Below are 6,290 nucleotides of genomic sequence, written 5' to 3'. Positions count from 1 at the left end.
GTGTGACATCACATTGGGAACAGACAGACTTCACCCCTAATGTTTAAAAAGCTGAGATATCTTGAGAATGTAATTTAAAAGAAGTTCTGGAATTTACGTATCAAAGAACAGACACCAGCATATCCCATTATAAAAGATGAAAGTTTAATCTAAGATAGTTTACTGTATCACATCTCCATGACACTGAACTCCTTTGGCTATAAATTCTGTGTGCCTGATCTTAACCTCCACAGCCACCTGATGAAGGAACTGTGCTCCAAAAGTTACTACTTCCAACTAAACCTGTTGAACTATAACCTGGTGTTGTGTTGTTATTATTACCAAATAAATATCCATATTTAAACAAATTACTATTGCAAGTATTCAATTAACTACATTTAACCAAATCCAAAAAGAAATGTTTAGATACACCCCATGATTCAAGACAGGAGTAAATTTTGAGGTGAGCATAATCCTGATCAATTTTAATGATTAGATTGTAATACTTATACAGCTCTTACCTGGCATATGTTAATTTCTGGAAACTGAATCGGAGAGTATAACCCCCTTTCTAATCTTTTGTTCTAGGTTCCCAGCAGACCATTCTTAGACATTCTGGTACCCCTTGGTATAACTGGGATCAAGTGAATTCCTTGAAGATGATAAGTGGTATGCAATTATACTAACAAGGGATGTAAGATTAAGTGATTGGGCAAAAAACTTGGAAGATAGCATATAAGGTTGAAATATTGTCTACTTTGGCAGGAAAAATAGAAAAACAGCTTATGTATTGAATGCAGACAGCTTCCAGAAGTTGTTGCTACATTGAGATCTGTGTGTGTACATGTTGAGTCACAAAAGGTTGACATTCATGTTGAGCAAGGTATTTGAAAGGCAAATGGCATTTTTTCAAAGATGAATGGGTTTAAAAAATAATACAATGAAATAACTTGCAGAGAAATATTTAATTTCATTCATTTATGTACTGTTAACTGTGGATAACCAGAAAACAGAACTAACTCTTAGTCAAAATATAAATGGGACCTCTGTTCTAGGAACTTGGGGAAATAAATATTGATATTTTGAAAAGAGGCTCTATTACAGAATAGGAGGGTCTGAAGGTCTTTAACCGCATAAGTATAAATAAATCCCCAGCATATAATCAGGTGCATCCCGGAACATTGTGATAACTAGGGAAATTGCTCTTGGTGATTCTGAGAGACTGCAGTTACAGAGTCATAGAGTCATAGAGAAGTACAGCATGGAATCAGGCCCTTCAGTCCAATCTGCCGACCAGATATCCTAATGTAATTTAATCTGCTTTGCCAGCACTTGGCTCTAAACCTTTCCTATTCACATATCTATCCAGATGCCTTTTAAATGCTGCAATTGTACCAGCCTCCATCACTTTGCCTGGCAGCTCATTTCAAACATGCATGACCCTCTGCGTAAAAAAGTCGCCCCTAAGTTCCCTGTTATACCTTTCCCCTCTCACTCCCAACCTATGCCCTCCAGATCTGGACTCCCCCACCCCAGGGAAGAGACTTTACCTTTTACCTTGTCCATGCTGCTCGTGATTTTCAAAACTTCCATAAGGCCACCACTCAGCCTCTGACACTCCAAGGAAAACACTTCCAGCTGATTAGGCCTCTCCCTACAGATGAAACCCTCCAACCTTATAAAATCTTTGTAAATCTCCACTGAACTCTTTTAAGTTTCACAACATCCTTCCAATAGGAAGAAGACCAGCATTGCAATATTGAAAAAGTGGCCTCACCAATTTCCTGTACAGCTGCAACATGACCTCCCAACCCCTTTCCTTAATGCTCCGTCCAATAAAGGAATGCACAGCAAGGACCTTCTTCGTAGCAAACTATCCTAAACTAACCTCTCTACCTGCGACTCTATTTTCAAGGATCTCTGAACCTGCACTCCAATGTAACTTTGTTCAGCAATTGTTCTTCGGACCTTATCATTAAGTGTACAAGTACTGCTCTGATTTGATTCTCCAAAATGCAGCACCTCATATTTATCTAAATTAATGTCCATCTGCTACTCAGCGAAAGTGAGGACTGCAGATGCTGGAGATCAGAGTCTAGCACAGCAGGTCAGGCAGCATCCAAGGAGCAGGAAAATTGACATTTCAGGCAAAAGCTCTTCATCAGGGCTTTTGCCTACACACATTTGTGTATGGCTGCATCAAGCTGGGCTGAGACCCTCAGTACACAAGCAGTAAGTGTCACTATGTATTGAGGTTCTACCTGTCTCAGTGTTGTGAAAGATGGGACTCATTTCTGCAGAATGTTTCAAGTAGTTAGACTATTCCATGTCACCTGTCTTTTGTTGAGGAATTTGCAAAGAAAATCAACTTTGACCACCAGTCCAACAGGAAATGGTCAGTGGGTAGGGTTATTGAGTCCTTGTGGGAAAGGGAGAGGATGGATCCGGTCAAGTTGTTTCCTGAGCAGACTGTCAAACTCTCCAACAAGCATCATGCCATGGCTTGGGTGATGGTGAGAAGGGCACTACCTGTGAGATCCTTCATGTATGCTGCTTGGTCTGTGCCACCACATTGAAGCAGTTGTGGTGTGGTAGAGATGGTCACACATCTCCTGCTGTAATGTGCCTTTGTAAAGGAAGTCTGGAGAGAGATGCAATGGCTTTTCTCAAGGTCCATCCTGGGCAGCACAGGATCCTGTGCTCTATAGTCTGTTCATGGGATACACACCAAAACCAACATCATCTGCAACTGGAGGACCATCACCTCTTGAAAGGCTCTTTGATCTGTTTGAAACTTGTTGGTCTTCCAGAACAAGGAGTTGACAGTGACTGAGTGCTGCAGACTGGCGTTATCCATGGTCCGGTAATACATGCTGAGGGATGCACCAAGCTTGGGGCAGCTGTCACCGAGGTACAATGGGGAAAGACCTCTGTCTGAGGTCTTTCTACTGAAGGTAAATGAGGATCTGTTCACTTATTGGACTCTCTCAGTATTTCAAGTATATGTAAATGTCGCTATTGTATGAGTTAGAGAGGTCTTTGGCTTTTGTTTTGGATAGAGCCAGAATCCAATGTTTTGTTTGTTTACTGCATATGGACCATTCAGATCCGAACTGCACTTGGGAGTATTAATAAAATAAATATGGTTATGAATAATGCATGGGATTGAAATTTTAAAAAAATCTTAAATCTGAGTTTGGAAGAAAGTGCCTGGAAGGCTTTGTTGTGTAACAGCAATTGCAGGTGTGTTCTTGTACTTCTTGCAGTCATAAAAGTTTTTAGTCTGAATTTCGCAAGTGCCTGCTGTCCCTGAATGATTTATTCTTGGTGTTGACTGTTATGCAACAATTGCCGGAAGCAATCATTTTGAGTGAGGTCAATCCAGGATCACTTCAGAGTAATATCTGTGAATATTTGGTGGACCTAAGCAAACAGTTCCATATGATTGTGAATGAAGTCAAGGTCAGGCAGGTACCTCAGGACAGAGAGAGAGTTCAACAGTTTGACAATCCCAGGGACCAGGGGACAATGTCATGGGAAAGGTGGGGCCAGAGCTCCGCGGATTCCAGTCGCAGAGACACCGCCTTTATAAGGGAATAGAGCAGGGGATGTGTGTGCGCTGATAGATATGAGAATGTGGTGTAGATGGAAACACTGAACACAATTAAAATGTACAAGGATTCTGTAGAGCTTAACAACCATCCAAACTGGTGGGGGTCATCCTTAATATTGTTACAGGGTCTTAGATCCACTGCCCTGGGACATTCATGTAGCACATTATTTTGATGACACCTTGATCCGCGGACCAATGGAAACTGTGGTGACGGAAGCTCGAGTCACACTGCTGCAACATATGTGAGACAGAGACTGGGAAGGGAACCTGAAAATGAGACAGAGAGCAGCACGATCAGTGCAGTTTTTAAGTAATTAGTGGACAGAAAGGACTAGAGTTATCTCTAAGATAAAGAATAAAATTCAAGAAATGTTTGATCCAACTCTCAAGACTGAGGCTCGGAAATTTATAGGACAGCTCGGATATTGGTGCAGACATGTCCCTCACTTGATCATGTTACTCAGATGTTACTGATATACCATCACTCAAAAGAAAGCTGAGTGTGAATGGGGCTATGAAGAACAGAGAACATTGATGGCCGCTAAAGAGGCCGTAGCACTAACACTGCCCCTGGTTCCCTCAGATACCTGGCCTAGCCTTTGAATTACAAATGTCAGTAGTATAAGATGTAGCCATGTGGAGATTATGGTAGAGACAAAACGGGAAAGCGATATCTTTGGGGCTTCTGGTCCAGAAAGGTTACTGAGGCAGCTTTGCATTACATACGATTTGAAAAGCAAATTCTGGCCTGTTACTGGGACAAAGTGTCCCTCAGACCTGACTTACCTGACAGGGGTGTAATCTGATGTTGGGACCCATAATAGCGAGCTCAGCAAAGCTCCATTGGGGCGGCACGGGGGCCCAGTGGTGAGCACTGCTGTCTCACAGCACCACTGTCCCAGGTTCGACTGTCTGTGTGGAGTTTGCAGCTGACACATTCTCCCTGTTTCTGAGTGGGTTTCCTCCAAAAATGTGCGGGTCAGGTGAATTGGGTTCGGTGCATTAGTCAGAGGGAAATGGGTCTGGGTGGGTGACTCTTCGGAGGGTCGGTGTGGACTGGTTGGGCCGAAGACCCTGTTTCCATACTGTGGGGAATCTAAAATAGAAATGGTACACAGCCGATCAAGCTGAGATTGGAAAGGAAGTATTTGCCAAACCCGATGAACAAATAACTAAATACCCACCATCTCTAACCTGACCATACCTGCATCTCCCGTCAATGGGGTGCCCCGTGTAAACAACTGCCTGAAGATTCTCCTCACTGTGTTTGGTTCACTGCGGGATCAGCACCTGGAGGACTGGCGGAAGGCGGTGGAGAGCGGCTGCGTTTAATCCCTCCACACAGACGGTTATCTGCAGGGAAGGAGATGGCAGGATTGAGCCAGTGTGCTGAATTCCCAGCTGTGTTCCTACAACTAGAGAGAAGAGAGTCAGTGTTTGTACATTTAAACTGACTCATGGGCTGTGGATATCTGGATACTAACTTCTCAGTCACATTCTGGAAGATAGGTGGAAAACCCCTGTGGGGAACAGAACTATGAAAACAAATATGGGTGAAGGCACAGCACATGGAAATTACTGTGCACCATATTGATGCACATATGAAAGATTGTTCAAAGTCAATGGCACAAATTAACCTGATGACATCTGGCAGGTGGACAATATTGGCTCATTACTGTTACAGCAACATTATCAATATCTGTTAACCATGTTGGACATCTACTCTGGGTTATTGTTAGTTTTCCTGATAACCAAAGCAAATCGGAATAACATTGTTAAGGATCTAGAACCATTGATATCTCACTATGGTGAACCATCAGAAATACAATCAGACAATGGCTCACACTTTATAGGTCAACAGGTGCAGCATTGCACTGCAGGCAACCGGATACATTGCATGTTCCACATTCCTTACTAGCCTCACCAGCTGGTCTTGCAGAACGTATGAATGGGTTATTAAAATAGCAAACTAAATTATTGACCCCAAATCATATGTTAATGGGATTGTTCAAAGTGCTGCCACAGATAATGTACAACCTGAACAATCAGCCTCTGAAAGGAGGGAGACCTATGAGTAGAATGTTTGAAGGAGCTGGCCAGTTACATCTTCCCAATAAACATACACCGTCCGATGATCTTTGTACAGGGGAAAGGTTTGGGTGCACCACCCACAACACCCTCCTCAGCCTTGTGAGGAACGTGCCCATGGACAAGGTGATATCTAAAGGATATTGATAACGGAGCAGGACGTACCAGATTGTATGGGCAGTGGGAAGTAAATGAAAAGATGGTGATATGCAAAGATTGTACGCTGATCAGATACAATTTGTTCACAGTACCATGTGGATTATTATGGATGGATGCTGCTGTGGATAACACATCAGTTTACATGGGCAACGGATGTATGTGTTTGCTGAGCGGAAATGGTGTGGTCAATTTAGAGACTAACGGAGTGCAGGACAACTTCACTTGTCAATCAGGAAAATCGATGTGTCTTTGAACAATATACCGCAACATGCACATCGTGTGGATTATGGGGAGCACAGGGGAGTACATCTGCAAACTGCATGGTGAAAATAAATGGCTTGTAAGAAAAACAATGCAACGATGCAGTTAATGGATAGAACCTAGTTGTCACACTGGATAAAGTACAGCACAAATACACTTCAAAGTGTAAAGGGGCAGATAAAAAAACACA

The sequence above is a fragment of the Hemiscyllium ocellatum genome, chromosome 15 (assembly GCF_020745735.1).
Source record: "Hemiscyllium ocellatum isolate sHemOce1 chromosome 15, sHemOce1.pat.X.cur, whole genome shotgun sequence".
NCBI lineage: Eukaryota > Metazoa > Chordata > Chondrichthyes > Orectolobiformes > Hemiscylliidae > Hemiscyllium > Hemiscyllium ocellatum.
The sequence above is the reverse complement of the archived record's forward strand: the minus strand, read 5'-3'. Positions refer to the sequence as shown.